This window comes from Botryllus schlosseri, chromosome 4 (genome assembly GCF_051294905.1).
Source record: "Botryllus schlosseri isolate E-star chromosome 4, Bs_hap1, whole genome shotgun sequence".
In the NCBI taxonomy this organism is placed as follows: Eukaryota; Metazoa; Chordata; class Ascidiacea; order Stolidobranchia; family Styelidae; genus Botryllus; species Botryllus schlosseri.
Genome location: NC_137239.1, coordinates 7,671,800 through 7,684,291, shown reverse-complemented (window position 1 = coordinate 7,684,291; position 12,492 = coordinate 7,671,800). Strand labels below are relative to the sequence as shown.

The 12,492-nt window shown below is 42.5% G+C and overlaps 1 long non-coding RNA gene across 1 annotated transcript; it reads left to right on the top strand.

Annotated features, from left to right (window-relative positions):
• The first annotated feature begins 7,426 nt into the window (after positions 1–7,426).
• On the top strand, positions 7,427–9,129 carry LOC145436966 (uncharacterized). The gene is made up of 2 exons (XR_013914512.1): positions 7,427–8,440; positions 8,917–9,129. It is a non-coding gene; the product is annotated as an uncharacterized LOC145436966 (long non-coding RNA).
• Positions 9,130–12,492: the final 3,363 nt, after the last annotated feature.

Below are 12,492 nucleotides of genomic sequence, written 5' to 3'. Positions count from 1 at the left end.
TCTTGCGGAATATACAGACACATGATATTTGTTAGACATATTTGCTTCAGAACATCGGCTGACAACTATCTGAAGCTCGTCCTCTGCGTGACTGCGTAATCGCGTCGAGCAAGTGCGACGATGAAGTCATCGTGCCATGTAACGGGTTAAGAGACTATCCGGAGCCGCGACTGCTGCAACTCTGGAAATTTCAATAAATTGCAGCTCCATTACGGTGGCGTTCTGAAGAAAACGGCTGCGGCCAAAATTTTTTTTTCGTTCTACTCTTCAATTTGAGACCACATCATTTTTTGAGCGCAGTGCCCCTTTAACCCAATTATCGATTTGTCACGCAGGGAATCTGGAATCCCAATTAAACTGCAGACTGGTCACTAGGGTTGTTCAAAAAAAACTTTTTTTTCCAAATCTCACTCGCCTAATGACTAAATCGTCAGGTTGTCCAAGAAAACGATGCACACCAAATTTGAATCAATTCCAACCAGTCAAGGCCGTGCAATCTTGAATTGAAATTTTTAATTTATTAATAAAAATAAAAAATAAAAAATTCTCAAATTTTTCTGTCAACCCCATGAAATTGTTGAGCTGTCTTCAAAGACGATGCAAAACAAATTTGAGTCGATTTCGACTTGTAGAAGCGGAGTAATTCGCGTTTTTCGTTGATAATTGTCGGATTATCTTTGATCCGGGGATTATCAACGAAAAACTCAAATAGTTCCGCTTCTACTAGTCGGAATTGACTCAAATTTGTTTTGCATCGTCTTTGAAGACAGCTCAACAATTTCATGGGGTTGACAGAAAAATTTGAGAAATTTTTATTTTTTATTTAAATTATTAAATTAAAAATTTCAATTCAAGATTGCACGGCCTTGACTGGTTGGAATTGAGTCAAATTCGGTGTGCATCGTTTTCTTGGACAATCTGACGATTTAGTCACTAGGCGAGTGAGATTTGGAAAAAAAAGTTTTTTTTGAACAACCCTACTGGTCACTCTAGGCTGAACGGTCATCTACACAGAATTAAATGTAATCAAAATGGCCTTTGTGATGCATGCGGGATCAAAGAAACCGTCGAGCATTTCCTCCTTCATTGCCCTAAATATGACCGTGCCAGGATCAATCTAATTCAGACTGCTGACCAAAACAGAGTACCCCTAACGCCAGAGTCACTACTCACAGACGCACATACTATATGGCCGGTCATCGAATTCACGATTTCAAGTGGCAGGGATATATAAAGAATTGTAATTCCTTCAGATAGTACAGGAGTATTTATCGCCAGATATCGTCCTGGGGCAAAAAGCCGATTATAGCTAAGCCCCACTACCCCCCTCATACCTACCTACCAGAAAAAAAAACAAGCGAAGCTTTTCGAGCTGTTAGTCAAAATTCATAATAGGAAGTATCAGTAAGACAATCTTTTCGCATGACCGGTCATTGGTTTTTCATTGCCGTGAATGCGATCAACAGCAGAAATCAACTTTTTGTCACAGCGAGAAGAGTGGGAGCGCACGGCCCAGCCACGGCAAATGTATATTCTCGTCAGGGCGTGCGTTAGTTTTAGCAGTGGGATCAATTGATTCATCGTATGCGGTACGCTTGTGACCGACGCCTCCGTTATGCATCTAAATGTTGTTAAAACTAAATAAAGAGAGTCAAGTGAATGTATATAGGAATTCGAATATATATTACTATTAAGTCAAAGCGACTACACCTGGTCCACACGGAGCGGTATCTCCATTGATGACTGCAAAAGTCGTTTGGATCTGCGCAGAAAAATGAGAACGTCCTACCTCGACGTCGTCCAACGCTCGAATACCAAAGACCAGTACTCCTCTGCGTATACCAGTGGATTTCTGCTCTATCGACTACTCAGCAGTGTGACTCGAGCAAGCAGTGACTCGAGTCACTTTTTCGTATGACTTGACTTGACTCGAGTCACTTTGCTAAAATAACTTGACTTGACTTGACTTGACTTGTCTCGGCATATCAGAAATGTGGATTGACTCGTGACTCGGAGCAAAATTCAGGAGTCAATTTCAAGTCGTCAAGTAATCGGTGCCGATAAAAGTCAATGTATCTTGCATATGTTCAGATTGTTCGAGCAACGCTGGTGTAACCCGTGATAACGACCTATCATTCAATGATCGCGCATTTCACTGAGCCTCCATTGTTCTCTCACAAAAATATTGATCGCAAACGAAGTGATCGAAGCTTACAGCCTACGTGGTCGTAAACTATAGTATAGTAAAGTAATTTAATAGCAAAATGTCTATTTCTGTTCTGTTCTGTGTTCTTCACTTAACCAAAACTCTTGTTTTGTTGAAATTGAATTCGAAAATAGTTGATATAGTCTTCAACCGTTGGCGCAGGCTCGAATTGTATCATATCAATTTGCAAAAGGTTAATGTATTGCATTTTATCAATTCGTTTCTCTATTTTTTGACTAACAGCTCGAAAAGCTTCGCTTGTTTTTTTTTCTGGTAGGTAGGTATGAGGGGGGTAGTGGGGCTTAGCTATAATCGGCTTTTTGCCCCAGGACGATATCTGGCGATAAATACTCCTGTACTATCTGAAGGAATTACAATTCTTTATATATCCCTGCCACTTGAAATCGTGAATTCGATGACCGGCCATATAGTATGTGCGTCTGTGAGTAGTGACTCTGGCGTTAGGGGTACTCTGTTTTGGTCAGCAGTCTGAATTAGATTGATCCTGGCACGGTCATATTTAGGGCAATGAAGGAGGAAATGCTCGACGGTTTCTTTGATCCCGCATGCATCACAAAGGCCATTTTGATTACATTTAATTCTGTGTAGATGACCGTTCAGCCTAGAGTGACCAGTAGGGTTGTTCAAAAAAAACTTTTTTTTCCAAATCTCACTCGCCTAGTGACTAAATCGTCAGATTGTCCAAGAAAACGATGCACACCGAATTTGACTCAATTCCAACCAGTCAAGGCCGTGCAATCTTGAATTGAAATTTTTAATTTAATAATTTAAATAAAAAATAAAAATTTCTCAAATTTTTCTGTCAACCCCATGAAATTGTTGAGCTGTCTTCAAAGACGATGCAAAACAAATTTGAGTCAATTCCGACTAGTAGAAGCGGAACTATTTGAGTTTTTCGTTGATAATCCCCGGATCAAAGATAATCCGACAATTATCAACGAAAAACGCGAATTACTCCGCTTCTACAAGTCGAAATCGACTCAAATTTGTTTTGCATCGTCTTTGAAGACAGCTCAACAATTTCATGGGGTTGACAGAAAAATTTGAGAATTTTTTATTTTTTATTTTTATTAATAAATTAAAAATTTCAATTCAAGATTGCACGGCCTTGACTGGTTGGAATTGATTCAAATTTGGTGTGCATCGTTTTCTTGGACAACCTGACGATTTAGTCATTAGGCGAGTGAGATTTGGAAAAAAAAGTTTTTTTTGAACAACCCTAGTGACCAGTCTGCAGTTTAATTGGGATTCCAGATTCCCTGCGTGACAAATCGATAATTGGGTTAAAGGGGCACTGCGCTCAAAAAATGATGTGGTCTCAAATTGAAGAGTAGAACGAAAAAAAAATTTTGGCCGCAGCCGTTTTCTTCAGAACGCCACCGTAATGGAGCTGCAATTTATTGAAATTTCCAGAGTTGCAGCAGTCGCGGCTCCGGATAGTCTCTTAACCCGTTACATGGCACGATGACTTCATCGTCGCACTTGCTCGACGCGATTACGCAGTCACGCAGAGGACGAGCTTCAGATAGTTGTCAGCCGATGTTCTGAAGCAAATATGTCTAACAAATATCATGTGTCTGTATATTCCGCAAGACCACTACTCCAAAGGTTGTGCACTGTGCAGTCAATAATACATCTTGAAAATGACAGCTGTATCTGCATCAATATACAACTGTAACGGCATCTCAGTACCATTCAACTGGCAAATACTATAGAGTCGTGACAAGCTCCAGACACAAATCCTCCTGACCTAACACCGTACGTTGAGCGCCGCCTTGGTGTGCAAGACATGAGTCATTCATAACATCGACTGACAACTATCTAAACTTCGTCCTCTGCGTAATCGCGTCGAGCAAGTGCGACGATGAAGTCATCGTGCCATGTTACGGGTTAAGAGATTATCCGGAGCCGCGACTGCTGCAACTCTGGAAATTTCAATAAATTGCAGCTCCATTACGGTGGCGTTCTGAAGAAAACGGCTGCGGCCAAAATTTTTTTTTCGTTCTACTCTTCAATTTGAGACCACATCATTTTTTGAGCGCAGTACCCCTTTAATGTCCCTGATATCTCCAATAATTTTTCTATATTGCGAGTCGTCGTCATGGGCATCCATGTCATCGGTTGAAGGTTTGGATCTCGCACGAGTGGCATCAGTGCTTCTCTTTGTGCGATTTCGTCGGCTTTTTCGTTGCCGCGGATACCTTTATGGCCAGGGATCAAGGCGAGAACAACTTCGATTCCTAGTGCATGTAAATCCGATCCTACGAGGAGGATATCGGCGATGAGTTCATTGTCCGGAGAACAATTTCGAATCGCCTCGAGAGTGCTCTGGCTGTCCGACAAAATAGCCACTAGACTTTCCAGCGTACCATTGCGTTTGACCCATTCTAAACTATTCTAAATGGCAGTCAATTCTGTCGAGAAGACGGATAAGTGACCGTCGAGGGTGTAGCTGTAACAGTCGTCTCTGTTCTCAATCAAGAAACATGAACCACAGCCCGATGCGTTTTTCGACCATCAGTATGAATTCTGGTGCTCCCCGCATATTACTCGTGCATGTATTCTTCGGTGATTTGTTTTGCAAAAGTGGGATGACGTATTTCTGGGAGAGTAGGTATGCTTCGGAACCATAGTCGATTATTGAGCGTATGGTGGATCTGTATAGCGTCAATAAGCTCGATTTCGAGGCGCCCCAAGATGTCCCTGATAGAAGACGTAACAGTTTCATCCGTTTACTACATCTCGCAGTAACTGACGCGCGAGCGTGACTCCGATAGTTTAATCGATAATCGAATAGGATTCCAAGGTACTTGAATTCCTTTACGACTGACAAAATGGAATTGCCTAGACTAAGACGAATCATGGGGACTTTGCGGCGCCTCGTGAAAACTATGGCTGCAGATTTGGATATATTGATTTTGAAACCCCATTGCTCGGACCATTTCCTGATTGTATCGAGAGAATCCAGAACATCTTTCTGCACATTGTTCATGACCAAACTAGAATCCCATATGCAGACATCGTCGGCAAACAAATTGATGTTCGTTGTAATTTCGTCAGGAAGGCCGTTCATCATTATTGAGAAAAGCAGAGGACTAATAACACTTCCCTGCACGATTCCATTCGCAAGTTCATGCACGTCCGATAATCTGTTGCCAATGCCAACTTGGAACGTCCGATGTGCCATGAAGGAGTGTAACCAATGGAGAATATTACGTGCAAGACCGAGACGTTGAAGCTTGAGAATGACTCCGTTTCTCCATACCATGTCGTATGCCTTTTCTATATCTAAGAAAACTGCTATGGCATACCGCTTGGTCCAAATGGCTTTATATACAATACATGGTCATGTAACGCAAGAATACAGTCGTTTGTGGACCTATGTCGACGAAACCCACTCTGATGGTGGTTCAACAAATTGTTTCCAGTGAGCCACCATTCTAAACGATTTGCAACCATCCGCTCCATTGTTTTACACATGTTGCTGGCGAGTGAGGTAGGACGATAGGAGGATGTCTTGGTTTCATCTTTACCTTGCTTAAGTTTGGGCACAGCAATTGAATGCTGCCAGGATTCGGGACAAGAACCAACTGCCCAAATGTTATTGATGGCTGTTAGCATCACCAACTGACTTTCCTCGTCCAGTTGCTGCAGCATCTGATAGCAGATTCTGTCCGCTCCCGGAGAAGTGCTTTTGTGATTATTTATCATCCGTTTCATTTCTACCATATTGAATGGCGCGTTTACTCCGTGTGTTTGGGTTTTATTTTCAATAGGGTGCAACGAAAGATTGGTTTCCATTAAAGCTCGCCGATGAAGGAATTGGCAATCTAAATTATCGTTGCTGCTGAATTCAGCAAAACTATTTGAAAGAGCATTGGCCTTGTCCTTGTTGTCAGTCAGATGGTTGTCAAGATGATTGAGTACACGGATCTGGTTCCAGGATCTGCTGCAGCCGTTAATCGATCGCACGAAACGCCACACTTGGCACAACTTAGAATTGTGATTAAGAGAACTACAGAAGTTATCCCAGTAGGATTTTTTGGCTGAAAGTATGATCCTTCTAGCGTCTGCTCGCCTTTGTTTGAAGACTACGATATCTTCCATTCTGAATGATCGCTTCAATTTGCAGAAGGCCGCCCGTTTCCGGCGAACCGCCCTGGAGCAACTCTCGTTCCACCATGGGACGGAACTCTTTCCTTTGATATGTTTTGTGAGGGGTATGCTTTCGGTCGCGGCTTTGATTATCGAGTTGCTGATCTTTTCTATGGTAATCTCGTCAAGATTTTTAAGGTAGGCTATTGCGAACACAGCTTTTTAAAGACGTTCCAGTCGGCTTTCTTGAAGGACCAAGACCGGTAATGGAAGTCATCTCCGTGACTGGATAGCTGCAAGTTGTTCATAACAACAAAATGTTCGCTCCCCAATAGTTCGTCCGTCACCGAGGTCACAACATTCGGGGCGATATCTCGAGATGCAATGCATAGGTCTAAAAGTGAAGTCCGTGTGGTACTTGATACGGAAATATCAATACGAGTTGGCGTTGTTGCATTGATAACAACCTATTAGTCATTATCGTATGTTATTGAGTGAAGATGACGATCATTTGTATTGATGGCGCCACTGCTCTATATTGGATGGTGAGAATTGAAGTCACCCAACAGGATCGTTCTCGAGTTGCACTGAGCAAAGCATCGCTCGAAGAGAGCGTGTGAAATTGCTCGATTCGGTGGGATGTACACGTTCATTATTTTCAAATCGTGCAATTTGATAATCTGGGCCTCTATAGGATAAATGTTATCTATGGGGACTTCGAAGAAAGACAGGTCTTGTCTGGCAAAGATACAGCCACCTCCTCCGTGCTGGTCGCGATCTTTTCTGGTAAGTTTGTAATTCGCAATTCTGGGCGTGTACTTATCGCTCAGGTGCGTTTCCTGCAGGGCAATGATGTCGGGCATTTTGTCAGGATTTTCCAAGTAATATTTCAATTCGTGAACTTTCCGATATATCCCTCTACAGTTCCATTGCATGATTCTTATCGGCATTGTGTTCCGTTACTCGATACATTGGAGTCAGGAATAGATGAACTATTGCGGGTTGGCAATAGAGGCAATAATTGGTGTCGCCAAGGTGAAGCCATGTGGCTCAAACCGTTGCATGTCAGGGATGGAGATGACCGGTTCTACATTCGAAACTATGCACTGTAAAAAATCTGGTAGATTTACTGGGAAATCTCTGTAAATTTTACCACGAATTACCGGTCGCAGCCAATTACTGTGCGTAGCTTGTCATTTTACATTTTGATATGTAATATTACCTTAATATAGCTGTAAAGTGAGTTGCCAGAATTTCTTCGCAAAATTACAGACAGTTACTCGTTACTGCAGTTTACCGGGCTATTGGCAAAATTGATTAGCTTCAAAATCGCTGCAGCCAATGTATACGTAGAACTGAATGTTACTGATATATCATTCTAGAGGTGATTTGACCTGATTGAACCTCGTTTGCGAGACTGGGGTCTGTCATACCGAAATTGTTGGCCCTAGTATCAATTTAAGCTTAGTAGGGTACAAGAAATAACTGACAATCGTAGCTAATGTGGTACACCGTAGCCATATTATATTATAAGGCAATGGCTGTACGGCCAGTCTCGCTGGTTACATTCCTTGTCACGGATAAGGCTGATAAGTTAGAAAATTAGTTCAGGATGTGTAATATTGCTCGGGGAAACTAGAAATATCAGCACCGCATGCTCAGCTGACCATTTGATAATGGCGGACAAGGCGACCTGCAATAGGATACATTAGGTGACTGCTTTTTCTGGGATTCGTAGTAAACAACCAACGCACAACTGTGACATCACAGGCAGCGTCTAGTTAGGTAAGTACAGTAAGTAGTGAACAACACATGGAATATATATTATATATCAATTTATACGAAATTAGATGAAAAAAGGGACTACATGCAATGATAAATGTTTCTGTATGGAAAAAACGACCCAGATCAAACATTATAACGTGGCCAGTAAATATTATTGGTGTCATGTGTCAGCGGATGAATACCATTTATTTCGAAATCGTTCGAGTGTCGTCTGGCCAGTGGCTATTAGTGAGATTTGAGCAAAGGGTGGAGCGAAGCTTTTTGTGCTTGAAGAAAGTGGACACGATCGTTGAAGATTCCTAGGAATGCTGAATGGAATACGCATCTTAAAAGGTAATACAGTACTACATAGTATTTGTTACCGTGAATATCTGACTCTGCACACCAGCCCTCGATGACTTAGATTTCATGATTGATATATTTCATTCGCCGCATTCTCTGTTCTATTTTGGGATATTTGTCGACTTATATAGTGACCACATACTCCGCTGCGGAGGGGTTGAAACTGTTGGCTTGGTAATGTCATTTTCGGGCCATAGCATAGATATGTTTTCATCCGCTGCTGGATTTGTTTGCCACACATGCCACCTTAAATTAGGGACCTTTTGCTTCAATACAGAGATGAAGTCATGAATCTCTGCTATGTCATGTAAAAGGCGGAGCCGTCATCACACAATGTGCCAGTACCGGTACTTCAAAACATGTTATATTTTTGTTAGCCTATTTGCCTTAGTCTTTATAATGTCATGTCCACTGTCCAGGTTAGGAACTTTGCTTTAGATAGCGACTTACGCATGAATTCTTTTTAGTGGAACTGCAAGATACTACTTACACAGAAGGACTGAGAACGAGAAAAAGAAAAAATTGGAAGTTTGGCCGGTGGTGGAATTAATTCACGTTTTCTTGAGACCATTCGTGTTACTGCATGTCTCCTAAAGAAGAATTAGACCTCCAGAAGCAATATTTTTCCATTGATAACCACTTCATCGTGATATCATGAATGAATATACAGTTTGTTCCAATGTCGTTTAGGAAATGTGAAGAAAATGTTGCGATATTTTTGCATCGGGTTGCTTTGCGATAGGTATGGATGTACGTGAATTTACAAGCTGGTATGTAATCCTGATTTACAGGGACAGCATGTAGGTAGGTAGGCGGTAAAACGACAGTCTCGATCGCAAATGTACAGGAGAACATGTAGATTAGATATACCGGAGGTGACTGTAATATTACAGTCTGGCGTGTAAAGTGAGATTACCGGACGAGTGTAAGTTAAATTTACATTGACTAACGGTAATGTTAGATTACCACGAAATGTCTGGCTACCGTGCTTCCAAACATTTCGCGGTAAATCGAGGTTTTTATTTTTTACAGTGTGGTTGGCCTATTTGGTGTAGTTGCTCTGTTGGCAGATAAGTCCATCGCTACTTCGTTATTGATTCTGGGAATCGGTACAGATATACCGAGGTTTTCTACCGGGACTTCGCGATGATCGATGCGATATCAACTATCATATTCTCCGCAAATGAAAGCAGGGTATTTTTGATCACTTCTGCAATGAAGGTGAAGAAGGATTCGGTTGGGATCGTTATGTTACCATTTGTTTGAGCAAGGCATGCACAGCTCTGTGATTTACTGGGCATGGGGACGGCGTTCGAATCCGCAACGGGCTTCGACGCTCGTTCTGTCTGTGTATGCGCCTCTGTGTTCAGACGTACAGAGCTTCCTGATCGTGTCTCAGCAACTACCGCTTCTTTAGGGGCGGTTTTCTGTTCTTCCAATTTACGCGCGTCCCAATAATTTAACTTATCATTAGCCATAATAGATTGAATTCGCGCCTCTTTCTTAAACCGAGAGCATCCTGCATAGCCCGCGGAGTGGGCTAAGCCACAATTGACACCATGTAGTTCATTATTACAATTGTCGTATGTATGTAACTGTCCACATTTCGTACATTTCTGCGCGCTCCTGCAATACTTAGCTTTATGCCCGAAACGGTTACAATTGAAACACCGAGTGCTGGGTGGCGGATTATAGACCCTGGTCCGGAATGGAAGAAAACCTATTTGCACCACAGTTGGTAGAGTGGGAGACGCAAAACATAAAAGAACAGAGGCACTCTTCGTTGGACCTTTAACACACCACGATACGGAAAGCGACGTACGAACGTGACACGAGAGTTTTCAAGAGCTTCAAGTATTTACTGGTCGGATAGATCGATAGGAACATTCGATATGACGCCTTGACTTTCCACTGGTTTACTACGATATAGCCAGAGGTGGTCAGTAACGAAGTACTTCTACTTTTTGAAGTACTTGAAGTAGATTTTTTCTACTCACTCTACTTTTTAAGTAGTTATGATTTTAGACTACTTCTACTTCTACTTGACAGTTTTCAGTTGTGTAGGCAAAAATAGGCGTAGAATACCTACTTACTTACTTACTTGTGAACCACCACTGCTACTTCTACTTGAGTAGAAATTCCGGCGTTACTTCTACTTCTACTTGAGTAGCGACAGTGACTACTTTGACCACCTCTGGATATAGCTCTGCCTTGATTTCAATTTTAATTTTCCCTCTCCAAGATCGGTGCACGCCAGGAGTTTCGTCACCTGATTTGAGTTCGAACAAACTACACAAAGGTTTCCTGAGGGAATGAACTTAATTTCCTTGTACGAACCGTCAATGACTCGCACTAAACTGCGATTGACAGTGATCGGATTGTACCGTCGCAGAGGTTTAGCGATTCCTGAAATAACTACCGAGGTGTCATCCGGGCAGTGGCTTACAGATCCGCTACTCCTACCTTTTGATGCAGGACCTTCGGCTTCCTCACTAGCTGGGCGCATATGGCCGCCAGATCCGATCATCTTAGAACAGTGGCTCCCAACCGGGGGGGGGGGGGGAGGGGGGATTTTGAAATTTTTAGGGGGGAATCTGTCATATTTTTTTAGGGGAAAGCTGGCTTTGGCATTGGATCGGACGATACACTGGGTTCACAAGGTATTTAGATTTTTATGGTATAGAACTGTTAAGTAGAAATTAGTTCTTTACAATTGAATGTTTCTTTGACGGATTTCATGCTAGGTGTATGTTTAAATGTCTTCCGTATATATTACACTCCCCGATAAAATGAGGCTAACGAGACGATTTCGTTGGGTCCGCGACAGCCTCTCGACCAAATTGCTACTAAGCAGGACAAGGGCAAGCCGAATTCAGCACAAGGCCGCTAGTGGAATTGTTTAACTTTTTAAGACAACATATGAGTTAACGTGAAAAACATACCGTACCAAATTCATCGATTCAACTCAAGTCCATAGCATACGGACTTGACGATTTATATTTCGTCAGCGGCTACCCGACCGGTCAAATTCAGGTCAAATTTGACTGTACTTTACCAAAGTTTAGTGCGGTCCGCATTCGCCATAGTTCGAACTTATCTGAATATGTTTGGCCATCAATTGCTCAGTCTACAAATGGTTGCACGTTAAAAAGCACATTTTTTTAGTCACAGGCAACTTTTTCACAGGGGGGAATTTTAACTCAAATATCGGCCAAGGGGGGCACGAGACGAAAAAGGTTGGGAACCACTGTCTTAGAACGTCTGGCTACAACTCTAGCAATGGACACACAGTATCGCTGTATGCGAGACAAATGCCCCAGGAATTAATTACAAAGGCTTTCTCCGGACCAATTCGCAAACGTAATGATCGCGCTGAAGGCACGTCCTATCCCCCAGGACGTTCACTGAGAATTTTGCTCCGAGTCACGAGTCAATCCACATTTCTGATATGCCGAGTCAAGTCAAGTCATTTTACGGCCCGCGGACAGTTTCCCGTCTTACATGATAATGTGGCCCGCATCCCCAGTCTGCCGAGATTCCCCAATACTTGCTTACTCGTAAGTTCGTCGAAGCCAGAAGACTCACATTATCTGCATTTACGATTTACTCAACCCAAATGTTGTTTGTGGTAATCATGGTGTTTTTCTACTACAATGGTCACTTACACCAAGCCGATACTTCCTATTTTTTTATTCTGTAAGGGCGACACACTTCAAGGCTTTTGTGAGACACCGCTTATGCGGATGAGATGGCGAGGAAGAGCCAAGATAAACCTCCAACACTTAGGTAGGAGTTCTGGAGTCAATCTCTGCCGGACTCGAACTCACCACTCATTGGTGTTGTAGCTGTGGATTATACCACTACGGTACCTCGCCACCTACTCAAGGTAGCGTTATGGTGAAGCGTTTGGCTTCTTGATCGGTAGGTCGTGGGTTCGATTCCCGATCGGGTCAGACCAAAGACCTGATTAGTTGGAATGGTGTGAACCCCTGAAAGGTTCAGGTTCGTGTGAAAATGAGCCTGTTTGAAAGGTTCTGTATGAA